The following is a 14,859-nucleotide window of genomic DNA, read 5'->3' on the forward strand; positions in this document are numbered from 1 at the left end:
TGGTGTTTTTAGCCCAGTCCAGTTTATTGTCAATGTGTACTCCAAGGTATTTATAGTCCTCCTAAGAACACATATGTCTGCATAAGTGAATGTTGAGATTCACCAAAGTGATAAAAATAGTTTAATTAAAAACCCTATGGTTTGATTAAATTAAAATCCAGTTAAAAACACATGAACTCATATAACCTCTGTGACGCCCTGTGTTTCCACACATGAACTCGCGTACCCTCAACACACCTGAACGCGCATGCGCACACGCACACGCACAAAACCGGTCAAACAGGTTGTCAAACCGGTTTGGTTGGCCGCCATATTGGACTAATGCCCCCGTATTACTACTCTTCATAAATATCTTAAATCAAGCTTTCAATTACCTTTTTTAAACAGAATCGTGACACTTTATGATTAAGTTCTAAATAAACAGACATTCAACTATGCATTAAACACAGCCAAATGGACCAAAACTGGGCCTCAATAACAGGAGGAATCACTTCATCAGACAGCAACAGATAAATATGATGCTGGTGGATCCACATGGCCACAGCCCTCCCTCTTGCTTTCTGCTCTCTTCATCCTCTCCATGTCTCTCTTTTCCTATCTATAGCCCAAGTGCTGATTAACTCCCCATGAGGCTGAAGGCTTTAACACCACAGTGGCCTTCGAATTAAAGAACCCTCTTCCTGTGCAATCAGCAGCCCCTTCCTTCTCCTCACAAGTGATGTTGAGCTTCCTCGCAAGTCCAAGAAAATAAACTCCATTTTTCAGCCTCTTTTCCTCAAAGGTTTGTCTGAGTAGTGAGTAAGCAGTCCAAGTGTCGGAGCTTGGAGGAAAGAGGCCAGACCCCTGCAGAGTCGACAGGAACCTGAATTTTCAGTGAGTCTTCACAGCTTTCTGAGCACGTGGTGAGTTGTGAAGATGTGGTGGCGTTCGGATCGCTGCAGCAGATCTCAGCCAGGGAGGTCATCAAAGTTCAGCTGTCAATTAGTGTCTGTTAACGCTATGTTGCCCCTGTAGGGGGACTTGTTTTCAGTTCCTAATTGTTCATCCACAATAAACACATAAAACCATGAAAGCAGTAGCACTTTGTAAAGCCTCTGTGACGCTTTAAGAAAGGTAGTAAAATTTGCCAATCGTCTGTCAAATGAGACTGAAGTCTGCATGCCCTTTGTGAGAATGATAATAAAAAGATCTATGTAATTACGAGAAGAAAGTCTTCTTGGTTCCCAAAAGCAAACATTTGGATATGATTTTCTTTTTTATTTAAGGTTAAGTGTTTCCTGAGGCTTCCTTGAGGTTTAGATTTTTTTATTGATGTGGAAATATTTCTTTTATTTTCCTTTATGTTGCAGTCAACCCAGTTCTGACTGACTCATATGCTCAGCTAATAAAATGCAAGCGCAGAGAGTCAGCATGCACTCACCTCACAGATTGTTTAACTCAATCTGAGCTTTCATCCTGAACCCGAGGTCACAGAAATTTTTGTTCCATTTATTGTCTGTGGGGACCTTTAACCTGTGACCTCATTACTGCTGCTGTTGTTGATGTTGACCTCAAAGGATCACACAGTTGGTCCCAGTGCTGCAGGAGGAACAAAGCCAGAAAAAAAAGATTTTATTGAACCACACACTACACACACATACACATACAGAAGCTTGTGCGAGGCCCGTGGCATTTAATTACTAATTCTCACAGTGTTTATTGTATTAAGTTATACATTAGCATATAAAGCAAATAAAAATTGAACTTTACACAAAAACGTTGCATTTTGTTTTGCCCGTGCACCAAGGCTGACATGTTTCCACATTTATTCCAAGTAGACTTTTGTTATTTGGCTCATTAATTGATTTTACACAGTTTTTGTGTAGTTTTTTGTTGTTTTGTTTGTTTTTGGGGGAGATTTATGTAAAAAATCCAAAAAAATTTTATGACAAATTTATCTCTGTGAACTTCTCCTTACATATTAGGACATGTACAGTGGGGGACATAATTATCTGATCCCCTGCTGAATTTGCAAGTTTGCTCGCTTACAAAGAAACAAACTGTCTCTAATTTATATGGTATTTTTGTCTTATGGAAAGCGACAGAACTGTGTGTTTGTTAGCAGTCTGAATGGCCCAGGGGAAGAAGTTGTTAGTCAGTCTGGAGGTGTGGGACCTGACTTACCTGAAGTGTCATCCAGAGGGCAGCGGGTGGGCACGATGCAAGGGGTCACCTGTGATGGCTCTTGTTTTCCTGAGACAGTAGGATCTGGTGATGACCTCCAGGGGGGTCAGAGGGCAGCCAGATTTTTTAGGCAATGGTAATTACCCTCCGCACAGCCTTCCTGTTCTCAGTTGTATCTCCTGAGTACCAAACACCAGGCAGGAGGAGAGCATGCTCTCCACTGAAGAGCGGTAGAAGGCCAGAAGCAGCTTATGGTCCAGGTTTTTCTTCCTCAGGACACAGAGGAAGTGCAGCCGCTGCTGGGCCTTCTTTTCCAGGGCGATGGTGTTGTGGGTCCAGGTGAGGTTGGCAGAGATGTTGGTGCCCAGAAACCTGAAGGTGGAGATAGATTCCACCTGTTCACCATTTCTAATGTGAGATATATCACTGAGTGAGAAAAAGTCTTTGATCCCTAAGGAAAACATGTCTTACTAACTTGGTGGAGAAACCCTTGTTGGCAAGCACAGTGGTAAGACATTTCTTGTAGTTTGTCACCAGATTTGCTCCAGTTCCCGCTGCAGATTTTCTACACAGTTGAGGTCTGGAGATTGGCTAGGCCACTCAGTGACATAATGTGCTTCTTTATTGCCTCGGTGCTATGTTTTGGGTCATTGCCATGCTGAACGGCCATCCCAACCCATCTTTAGTGTTCTGGCTGATGTAAAGAGGTTCTTGTCCAAGATTTACAGTACATTGTTCTGTCCAGTGGCCTCTCATTCTGGTGCTTGATTATGGGGATAATATTCTTTGGGACATACTCAGCATACTTGAGCTTGATTTTTGCTTCATATAACAGGTGATGGTGATTTTATATTTCTTCCACTTCCGACTAACCACACCAAGACGTGTCACCTACTCCCTAAGCTTCTTGCTGATGGTTTTGGTGCCCATTCCAGACTTGGAGGCCTACAGTCTTGTCTTTTATTCTTTTGACAGCTCTTTGTTTGAGCCTATGGTGGTAGAAAGGTTGGAAGAAATTGTGGACAGATGTACTTTATACACATCACAAGATGAGATCAAGAGCATCCATAATCTGTGTGCCTGATAGGCATACTGCCAATCTGTAAGAGTCAGAGTTCTGGATTCTGGCTGAGTTGTAGGGAATCAATTACATGTTTCACTCAGTGCCATGCAAATCAGTTTAAAGCTTCTTGTGTTTTTCTGGATCTTTGGTCCCTTAAAGTTAAAGTACCATAAGAAGTACCATAAGCAGTGGATCAAATAATTATTTCTCCCACTGTTTGGTTTGATTGAAATGCAGCCATACCACATTTAGCTTGTCATGGGGTCTGTTTGGTGTTTTTTGGCTGTTCAGTGAACATGACCTAATCTCAGCATGGCTGAGAGAAGTACTTATTATTTTCTGCATGGCTGAGAGATATGCATTACTTTAAGTGTTATTTTATCCTAAAAAAATGGTTTACTGTTTTATTATTATTTGGATCTAATTTATTCGGTTGCATGGTGGTGTTAAACAGCTAAATATATGGTACTCACATTTTCCATCTCCTCTAGAACACAAGGATTTTCTTGGAAATTGTTAAAAGCTCAGACATATAAGATCTGTAGCTTTTATGAATCTTGGAGGACACAGGAGGATGTTTTTCAGCTAGAAGGTCAATTCGTCTGGATATTAGAAAAAAAAGTATTCCTCCACTTAGTAGAATTTTTCCAGACAGCTGGTTTTCACATGAGGTGAAAGTTTAAATTTCTGTTTTGAGTGAAACTAGTGGACGCTGGAGTAACAGAAAGATTGTTTCTGTTTGACGGCACACTTGAAATTCCATTCAGCTGCACTTTACTGGAAATATTTCTGTGAAGGTTCTCAGTCCAGGTCCATTTCACCATAGATGCCCTCCAGATCAAGATCAGCCAGACCCAGCAGGAACTGGAAATCCTTCTACCCTCTCCAATCTTAGAAGAGGTTTACAAGTTTGTGGACAAGGCTCAGCGTGCCCAACACTCTAAAGGAAAAGAAAGACAACGCAGGAAATTTCACACCTTGCTGTCAAAAACACACACTCCTCATCCTGAACCTACACAACCCAGAGAAGAAAACACACCTGATGCCAGTCAGGAGAAATGGGTTAAGAACTTTTCAGACAGGATTCTCACTGAACCTGAAAAGAGAGTATTAGCCAAAGGACTCAATTTTGCCATTTCTCCACAACAGTTGCCCATAGTGGACCTCATCACAGCCACAGAATCTGCCATACGGATTAATAAATTATCACAGACAGAAGCAGAGCAAATCAGGATGAAAGTCTCAGCCACGCTCTCCAGTGCCAAAGTCCCTCCATCCAACCTCACAATACAGGAAAAGAAGGCCGTCGCTTCCCTGAGCAATGACCACAACATCACTGTTTTACCAGCTGATAAGGGAAGATGCACCGTGGTCCTAAACACTACAGATTACCATACAAAGATCACTACTCTCCTCAGTGACAACAATACCTACGAAGCCCTAAAGCGAGACCCCACAAGCAGTTACAAAAAGAAAGTTATAGCTTGCCTTCAAGACTTTGAAAAGGGCAAAATTATTGACCGCCTTACATATCACCGCCTTTACCCAGGGGATGCCATACCCTGCATCTATGGACTTCCTAAGATCCACAAGGAAGCTGTCCCACTCAGACCCATAGTCAGTAGCATAAACTCAGCCACTTACAACATTGCTAAACCCCTTGCTACCATCCTTGCGCCTCTCGTGGAGAACACCCCACACCACATCAAGAACTCCACCGACTTCACCGACAAGGTCCAGAAACTTACCCTGGATCCAGATGAAACCATGGTGTCCTTTGATGTAGTCTCTCTTTTCACTTGCATACCCACCACGGAGGCCGTGGAGACTGTCAGAAAACGACTACAAGAAGACAGCTCCTTGGAGGACAGGACCAACTTCACACCCGATCAGATCTGCACACTGTTAGACCTCTGCCTCACCACTACATATTTCAAGTACAACGAAGGCTTTTACAGACAAAAACACGGCTGTGCCATGGGCTCCCTGTGTCACCTATTGTAGCCAACCTTTACATGGAGGAAGTGGAAAGGAAGGCTCTTGGCTCTTTCAAAGGAAGAGTACCCAGCCACTGGTACAGATATGTGGACGACACCTGGGTCAAAATCAAGACACAAGAAGTGGAATCCTTCACTGTGCACATTAACGCTGTGGATAAAAACATCAAGTTCACCAGGGAAGACACAAAGGACGACTGTTTGCCTTTCCTGGACTGCGCCGTGCACGTTGAAGAGAACAGCAAACTCAACATCGAAGTTTACCGGAAGCCCACACACACGGACCAGTACCTCCTCTTTGACTCCCATCACCCTTTGGAACACAAACTTGGAGTAATTAGGACCCTACACCACCGGGCAGAACATGTTCCCTCTAAGCCTGAAGGAAAAAAGAAGGAACACACACATGTAAAGGAAGCACTCAAAACGTGCGGCTATCCTAAATGGGCGTTCTTAAAGTCAGCAAAGAGGCACAGAAAAGAAGACCAGACACCAGCGAGGGAGGATAAGAAGGACAGACGCAACAACATTGTCATCCCCTATGTAGCCGGTGTATCAGAGAAACTCAGGAGAGTTTTCTCCAAGCATGACATCCCAGTGTATTTCAGACCCAGCAACACGCTCAGACAGAAACTGGTTCACCCGAAAGACAAAACGCCAAAACACAAACTTAACAATGTGGTGTATGCTGTACAGTGCAGCGAGGAATGCTCAGACCTCTACATTGGAGAGACCAAACAGCCACTTCACAAGCGCATGGCACAACACAGAAGAGCCACCTCCACAGGACAAGACTCAGCAGTCCATCTGCATCTTAAGGATAAAGGACACTCTTTCGAGGATGCCAATGTTCACATTTTGGACAGAGAGGACAGATGGTTTGAAAGAGGAGTGAAAGAAGCCATCTATGTCCATCTTTGAACAGAGGCAGGGGGTTTACGACACCAACTCTCTGCCATCTATAATCCAGTTTTGAGATCCTTTCCCAGACGCCTTAACGCTCACTCACATCCTGGGCCATCTGACCTCAGGAATTCGCATGATAAGGTGGAGCCAGGTTTCACAATGAACATACCCGAAACTCTGGCTGATTGGGACCCACGCCCAGTTTCACACCTTGGCTCAGGTGATTAGAGGATCATCAGGGGGTCCTTTTGTCCCTCTGTGGGGGGATACTCCCACTAGGTTTATATCTGGGACTCTCCACCATTTGACCTTAGAACTGAAGAAGCTTCTCGGATGAGAGGTGAAACGTCTTCAAGCAACTTAAAGAAGTCCAGACGCTTTTCTTTGCAAGCTCCTTTGACTTTACTGGAAATATTGCAAAAAAAAAAAAAGAAATAAAAAAAAAATGTCAAAAGCAAACTAGTCAGTGTAGAATTGCACTTAGTAACATGGGCAGACCCTTTATTCCTAAGCAGCAGCAGATCCACCATTGTGAGAGTTTTCGGCCAGTTAGAGGAGGTTTCACATGTGTTTGATGCTTCAGCTTTGGGTGCCGACATCTGCGTGTTTCTGCTACTTTCAGCTTTTGACACGGTTGCAACATTTCTGCGCCGATCATGTCTCGAGACACTGCGCATGGGTGGAAATGCGCTTTAACCTCGCTGCCCACTTGTTTAACCACCCACTCCCCAAAACTCCTCATCCTCAGTTGGATTAGCGGCCTAGCAAGCAGGTGCCGTTGAGTTTACCAGACCTTTGGCCTCTGCTTAGAGCTCTGTAAGCTGTGTGTGGGTTTAGCACAGCAACACTAACCCGTCCCTTACCCTCTTTTTTTTTTTTTTTTTCCAGTGTCCTTCTTCGCTCACAGTTTGGCTTCCCCCAGTGGTTTGTAGTGCACGAGTGAGTGGCGAGAAAGAGGGAGACCCTGAGGTTGTGCCAGTCTGAAGGTGGAATGTGTTTGATTATACGATCTAATCCTCGCTGTAACATGCCTGCCGGCCAGGCGTGTGTGGGCGGCTGGTAATGGTGGTGGTAGATGGAAGGGGCGGGGGGGGTTGTTGTTGTTGGATGTTGCTCTCACACATCCCTCTGACACAGGTAGGCGATTCATCCCCGGCTGGAAGAGCTTCGGGCCAGAGTGGCAAGCGTGATTCACATCAATCCAAATTCACCTTCTTTATTTCCCCCACAAACCTTTTTCTTTTCAAGCACCACTTCTTCCTCTCTGGAACGCAGTTCTGCTTGGCACTAAACACCACAGCTCTCTGTGTGAATATGCATGTTTGTGTGTGTGTGCGTGAGTGTGGTTTAATCCCCTGCAACCCAAAGACCTTTCTTTCTTTCTTTTTTTTTTTTTTTCTTTTTTCTTTTTTGAAAAAAAGTGGATTTCAGTCGAGGAAGAGAGCCGAGCCTTTTTGTCTGTTGTTTTTTTATCCAGAGCTTGTGATGTCGGCCGCCCACGACCGCGGAGGATTCGGTCCAATCTGTGTTTACAACATAGACAGTGCTGACTTTTTGCTCTCTTCCAATTTTTCAATTATATGTCCTCTGGCGAATAGCAATTACAATTCACTTGATGGAATATGAGCATCTTACACCCCCACCCCACCCCCACCCCCAACCCCACCCCCCTTGTGTGTGCTGTGCTGTTGTGACGTGGATAAAAACACTTGTTATCTATAATATGACTACAATGTTCATGCCTCCCGATGGGGCTAACTAAACAGAAGCTTATCTATAACTCTGACACCACAATCCATCTCTGCCACGGACAGACGCTGTGCGTTAAACTGATGTAGAATGCACAGCTTTCTCGGGCCTCCCCACATGCTCAAATAAGCGTCGTTCTCAATTACTTTACATTGGATGTCCGATTTGTCTTACTGTCAAATTGAATTGCAACGGATGGTAAACTGATTGGAGTATATTGGATGGTGAGGCGAGTGACAGGCCGGCCCATTTACCGCACTGTGTATATTTTCTTTTGACACCTTATAACAAATGTTTATTTTGACAATTTATTCTGATTTAACTCGTCAAATTGTGGGTGTTCAGATCTAAATCATTTTAGTTCCTCAGTTACTTTAGATAGCCCAGCCCAAAGCTTGTTTTCAACACAGACCAAACCAGAGCTAATCTTACATCCACGCTGATACTCGCTGTCCTTCAACGAGAATATCACCAAAGCAACTAGCTGTGCTCCTCCAGCTTATTGAATTTAATGCAAATATAGAGGAAGCAGTTTTTGCAGGTGCATTTCTATTTCTCATTGAACGTTATATTCCTTCTCAGAATTTTTGCTTCACTTTGTTCGCTTAATTGAAATTAATTGAGATTAAAATCTGGCGTGTTAATGATCAACGACATGAAACAACATTTTAAATTTCCCATAAAAACAACTTTTATTTATTTATTTCAGGTTACTACAATAATTTGGAACTTTTTAAATAAATTGTTACAAACAATACACAATAAAATGACATTGTTATTTTAAGTGTTATTTTCTCATTAGTTTTGCATCTAAAATCATTTTCAGTTTTAGATCTGAGTGGAGGTGATCCAGGATTGCTAATGTGATTACTGGAAGAACTCACCGACGCTGGAGGTGGGTGGTGTAGGAGAGGACTGCATCAATATGACTGATAACTAACTAGTAACTGAAAAAGGAACAGATTTAAAATCATAGGAACAAATTAAATGGTAATGACAAAATCTGAATTTCTTTTTAGAGGAAGGCCTTCAGTCACACTAACCCAGTTTGTTTAGATTTGATGTAGCGCTAAAACGGTGCCTAAAACTAATCAGACCAGCACTGGCCTTGTGAAAGGAAACTAAACCTTGTGCCATATTAATGTAATAATACAACAATATTGACAGAGACTCAAACTGTATTTAAGCCTAACTTCTAATTCTAGTAAATTGCCTCAGTTGTGTTATGTAGAACACAAGCTGAATAAATCGATCAATCAATAAATAAATGAGTAGTGCAAAAACTAATCGGCGTGGCCTCATATTTTCAAGTTACATTTGAATAACACACATTAAGCATACTTCAGTTTGCTTCACAAGACATTTCATAATATAACAAAAAGAGCAATTCTATCTTTTTCCATCTCCACGCTGAGATATTAGAAATGTTGAATTTGAAGTTATCTGCCACTTTTAAAAAGTGACTTCCTGTGTACTCAGTTCTCTCCAGATGTGACCACAACATTGAATGTGTTCCACAATGTTGTTTAGGATTGTTATACTGTGAGCATTGTGCTCTATTCTATTCAAATTCCTTTTTTAGTTTTTTAAATTTGTTATTTTGCCCCAGTGATGAATATAACAGCAGGATTGTCTTTAATGTGTAATTGTTACATTTATTGTTGTTACATTATTGTTACATTTATTTACATTGAAGTCAATGTAAAAAATGGTGGGCAATAATAATTGATAAGACATTTGAGAATGACCCTGTCAATGTATGGAGTAAAAGTTAAAGGCTGCCAGTAAAACAAATACCCCAAAATATTTGGGTACGGGTACCTGAAAATTCCAATTAAGTACAGTATTTGTACGGATACTGCCCACAACTGCACAAGCACCATTCAGTAAGACGTATTGCATGCAAAAACACTGTCAAAGTTGAAATTACAAACAGTGTGTCTGTTTTCTAAATAATGAACTTTATATCTGAAGCAGAGTTCACAGGTCATGAGAATTTGAATGCAAGAAAAACTTTGATCTTGGAGAGTGGATACCTTTTGTCAAGAGAAAAATCAGTTTTTGTCCTGGTCAAACTGCAGCAGGAAGATCCACATTCAGATATTTATACTGTGAGCCCAAAGCTGCCACGCAAATGAAAAACCTTAGCTGATTGTAATAGAGGAGGTGGCGGCAGTCACCTGTTCACAGGCCGACTGGAGAGCTTCAGCAGCGACTGTCAGTGGCTGACAGAGAGCAGAAAGACACTTAAGATAATTGGCTCCCATCCCTCCCGCCGTCACCTGCGGTAAGGAATTAAAATAAGAAATGGGGGGAAATGATTCTAAGCTCTCACAGGTCGGCGCTGAATCATAAATCAGCCGTCACACTGAAAAAAAGGGACTGGCCATCTCTTGGATTTATGTAAGCATCTTGCATGCATTTAACACAATTGCCTCATGTTTTAAAGTTAAATGTAACTATATAGTGTAAAAACTACATGATATGCAGAAAGGGTGTATTAAATTGTTCATATCATGTTCAGGTGACGTAAGTCAATAAGATAGCAACGTTAAATCTCGTGAAACCACGCGTGATTTCATCTCGCGGGCTTTGGATCGTGGTTTAAAAAAGGCATCCATCTCAGTCAAGTCGAGCAGCCAACTCTACGTTTTTGGTATGTCTTGATTTTTTGAATTCATTTTTACCATAATTCAGCCAAATGTAGTTAAACGTCTAGAGTGTCGCCATGTAACATGCTAAAAAAGAGCCGTTAGCTTATTTGCTGTTTTATCTGTTGTCAAAGAATTGGCGCTTTTTCATTTGAATTTGTCTTTGGCACAAGAGCCGTAATATCACATTAAACCTAATTACGAGGCACTCATAACATAATTTGGTTTTCTGTGTGAATAGATTTGTCAACTGACTCTTCAGTTACATTGTGTATTTACTGCACCGTGGTGTTAGTGAGATTTTGGACATTGAACAGCTTTAGCTAATATCATCAGCGGCATTATGCTAGCTTACATCCCTACCCCTCCTGCCCTCACCTGCTGTCCTTTTGTTTTTGTTTTTTTTGCTGCACATTGAGAGATGACCTCTATTCTGCATTTCACCAGGAGTCAGCTGATGGATTGTGGGTTCAAGGTGTTATGGTAAGAAAGTATATTCTATTTTCGTTTCTGTAACTTAATTATAATAGGTTTTTTTATAATTATTAGGTGCATGCATACTCACCCTATTAATACAACTGAGAGATCCAAAATCTGCCATAGGTTTAACTTATACCTGTATGTATTGCCAGAAAGGTGATTACTGGACTCGCATTAATGCACACTTGAACTGAAATGAGGTTGTAACTTGTGGGTTGTTGGGTTGCAAATCAGAAACAAACATCTTTGGATTTTTTTTAATCCCATAAGATCTGGAAACACAGTTTTTATTCAACAAAACATTACTGATTAACCAAGCACAGTGCCTGCTGTTATTTCAAAATAATTTTATGTCATTTCAGATAAAATGCAGCATTCCAGTGCATCCCAACCATGCCTTTACAGTCAAGGTTTCTGACGGAGCTGAGTTTTTCTCTGACAGTCTGCTGAAAGTGTTTGCAAAGTGATCGGGGGAACAGGGCACAAAGCTAAAGGATGTAGCTGCCATAATGACAGTAAGAACTTTAAAATTCTTTAACTACAAAGTGTATATGTATTGCATTAGGTCAGTAAAAGATTTTTATGCTACATCCATTGAAACAGTCAACTATTACCTGTGAGTAATGATTCCACTAAAAGGATGCCATAATTTTCGTCATGCATTTACTGGCCCACTGAGAAAAAATTATCTTTTTTTAAAAATAAATGTTCTGGAAACTATATATCCATAAAGTTGATGTCAAACAGGAACTTTTGATATTGCTTTGTAGATGCTGGTGTTGCATGTTGACTGGTTTAAAAAGTCAAGAGTTTTTGTCTGGGATCATTTTCTTCTGTGCTACTGAAAAGTTCACAAATCTCTGTTTTCTTTGTTATAATAGTCAAGGATGACATTAATGCTCGGAGTCCCTCATCAAAGTGCTCCGCATCTGTGTGAAAGACAATTGCAACATCTTGGTGCAGGAGTTCATGGTGAGTGTTTTATGAGTAGATTGTGGCTTTGCAACATTTAAAAATGCATTTAGTTATCCACTTGATCCTCATTGGACTGGTTAGGACCAGTAGTCCTCTTTAATAATTTGAAGTTCACATGAGGCCTGGTAGTGAACTCGGCCGCTGGCCCTTGAGGCCCCATCCCCACCCCTGTATTAGGGGTCACATCAGTGTGAAGAAACTTTAAATTTGTCATTCTAATGAACAAAGGAAAATCCCACCAATATTTATATTAGCTTTTGTTTGAAAAAATGACCAACTGACCAACAGCTAACCAAATTGTGGGGCTGAAAGTCTAAATTCTAACATCTTCTGAGTGACATAACCTGGATTTCTGATGGGCCGGTAAAAACTAATGTAAAGCATTTGAAATTATTATGTTTTTCACCCTCTCTTAGAAACTCTGTTAGACCATGAATGGCAGCATGGCAGGCCACTCTTTGGCTATAGCTATTTACTATGTTGCTTGCATTGGTTTAAATTACTCTAACATTAGAACTGGTAGATTCAAAAGAGATGAGTTTAAAAAGGAATCTTAAAGAAATGTTTTGTGTTTAACCAGGACTTGACTGAGGCCACTGCACAGATTGAGAAAACCACAATGAACATCTGTCTCCAGAGGATGCGGCAGGCAATGACTTTTCTGATGTTGTTCTTCAAGATCTGGATAACGTGACCTTTGCAGTAGCCATGCTGTTTGGACCTTTTTTTATTCCTTCAACATGAGTTACCCATCACAACTCTGCTACACTTTTGAGGTGATTCAATGGGTGGTAATGGAGTTGGATGCAACTCAGCTCTCAAGAAAAGCTCACAACTAAGACAAAACTGCTCCTGCAACGAAGCTCACTGTTATGCATGTGAGGTGACCAGCTCTAGGTGAGAGGACATTTAAATCTCACACTTGTTCTGCTGCATTTTTGAAGCTCAATTCCAGGAACGGATCGCAGGGTTCATTTTTATATACTCTGCAACTGCCATGAGGACGAGCCGTTTTTTGTTGTTGTTTGTTTTTCCTTTTGCTCTGTACAAGTTCTGTTTGTCTGTTTGGCAGCATTTTTAAATTTCTCTTTGTATTTTTTCTTTCTTTTACTAGTGAAGAGATGTAGCGTGAACAGTTATACAGTCTAAATATCCCATATGGGTCGTGTGAAATGGTATTTTCAGTTTCATTCAGTTGAAGTAAAGAACGTTGAATATTTCTAAGTGTGCTGTTTTGAACCAAGATGTCACAGTATGATCAGTGCTGTAATTTTTGACAGTCACTGTATCAATGTTATTTTTGCATCTCTTGAATAAAGGTTTTGACCTGCAAGTGCTAATTTCTTTAGTTATTGGGGTAAAATGGGTAGTGTTAATAGGAAGGTGTTTGCCAATTCAGTAACCTAATTTAATGTTAATGGAAACTAACATTACCTCAAATTGTTTAGTCATAATTGTTGTTTAACTGAATCTTGACGTTAGAGGCCTTAAATAGAATGTTTTGTATTGTTCTTTCCCAACATTTTTCAAAAGAAACAGTCCAATTTCTTTGCTGTGATTGATTCCAGAGAACACGGAAGAACTGACATTATTTAACTGTTGATTTATATAGATTCAGTAGAGGAGTAATGTCAGTTTAATTCTTTACCTACTGTCAATGCAGTGAAATTAGACATTTTGTTTTGAAAGGTTACTGGTGGATGCCAGCAACCATCTTGGAAGAGAACAATACAATCTGTTATAAGGCCTCCATTTGAAAATTGTGTATTTGATACTAGAATATAATAGCAAAATGTAATTTGAAGATAACATGTAGTATTTAAGTGACCAAGTAGTATTGGGTAAAAGTTATTGAATCGTGTTGGGATAACATGAGCTCAAATTACTTCATCAAAACATGTTTAAGTCACATTTTATCAACACAAATTGCACAAGTTTATTGAACATGAATAAATTGTGTTAATTTAACTCAATTGTTTAAGTTGCTGCCAAAGCAAAACATCTGTGTGCAACAAATGTCCACCATTGAATTAAGTAAATCCAACAACATATTTTTTTCAGTGCACTCATCGCTGGCGGAGAGCAGCTCAGATGAATCATCTTCTCTCACCTTTCCTTTTCTCTTTTTTAAAGCCCAGCCATCTCAGTCATTAGCTCTCCTGGCCTTATGAGAGGTGTGAAAGTGTGTGTTTGCCTGTGTGTGTGAGAGAGAGAGAGAGAGAGAGAGAGAGAGAGAGAGAGAACACATGCCAGGATGATCCTTAACTGTAATAAATGTCAGATGACAACTCAGCTAGCCAGACTGTGTGAACGCTGCCAACCCGGTCAGAGCAGTGAACAGCCAGGGGACAAACGACATCCACGCTCATGTGTAAAGTGGGAATGGGGGTTTGCGTGGAGGGTGTCTCTCCTGATGGATGATATGCTCCTGGCGTATCTGAGGAGGTGACGGGAGGGCAAAGGAGAAGATAATGACATGTACAGTATGTCTGGAGACTGATCTCATGGAGAAATCCCCCTGTTAGCCCTGTTTGGTGACTTTGATGTCATGTCAAAATATTCAAGTCAGAAATCTTTTCTGGAAGACAAAATCACAGAGATCAAAACCACAGGGGCCTTTAAAAAAGAAGCACACACATATATACAGTATGTAGTCACCGATAAGGTGCACAGCTGAGGTGTTCAGCTGTGCAGTCAAGAGTCTAAAGTCTTAAACCTCATACTTTAAGACCTGTTCTTTATTTCTCAATGTAATAATTTGGCAACTTAGAATGTACCACTTAGCAGGGTGAGAGCCTGGGGGAGCTAACGAGGTGGACTGAGTCATGGCTGAAGTGTGGTGGCACTGAGGAGAGTGGACAGAGAGGGGTTAGAA

General features: G+C 41.1%; 1 long non-coding RNA gene across 3 annotated transcripts; it reads left to right on the forward strand.

Moving 5' to 3' along the window:
- The first annotated feature begins 10,252 nt into the window (after positions 1–10,252).
- On the forward strand, positions 10,253–13,317 carry LOC146717063 (uncharacterized). Of its 3 annotated transcripts, none has more exons than XR_014922694.1 (5): positions 10,253–10,534; positions 10,949–11,012; positions 11,372–11,524; positions 11,891–11,981; positions 12,565–13,317. It is a non-coding gene; the product is annotated as an uncharacterized LOC146717063 (long non-coding RNA). The 3 variants fall into 3 exon arrangements; XR_014922695.1 differs by having other exon boundaries at positions 10,977–11,012; XR_014922688.1 differs by having other exon boundaries at positions 10,253–11,012.
- The last annotated feature ends 1,542 nt before the right edge of the window (positions 13,318–14,859 follow it).

The sequence above is a fragment of the Copadichromis virginalis genome, linkage group LG2 (assembly GCF_057382275.1).
Source record: "Copadichromis virginalis isolate Kocher_CV1m ecotype Utaka linkage group LG2, C_Virginalis_male_GT1.1, whole genome shotgun sequence".
Lineage (NCBI taxonomy): Eukaryota > Metazoa > Chordata > Actinopteri > Cichliformes > Cichlidae > Copadichromis > Copadichromis virginalis.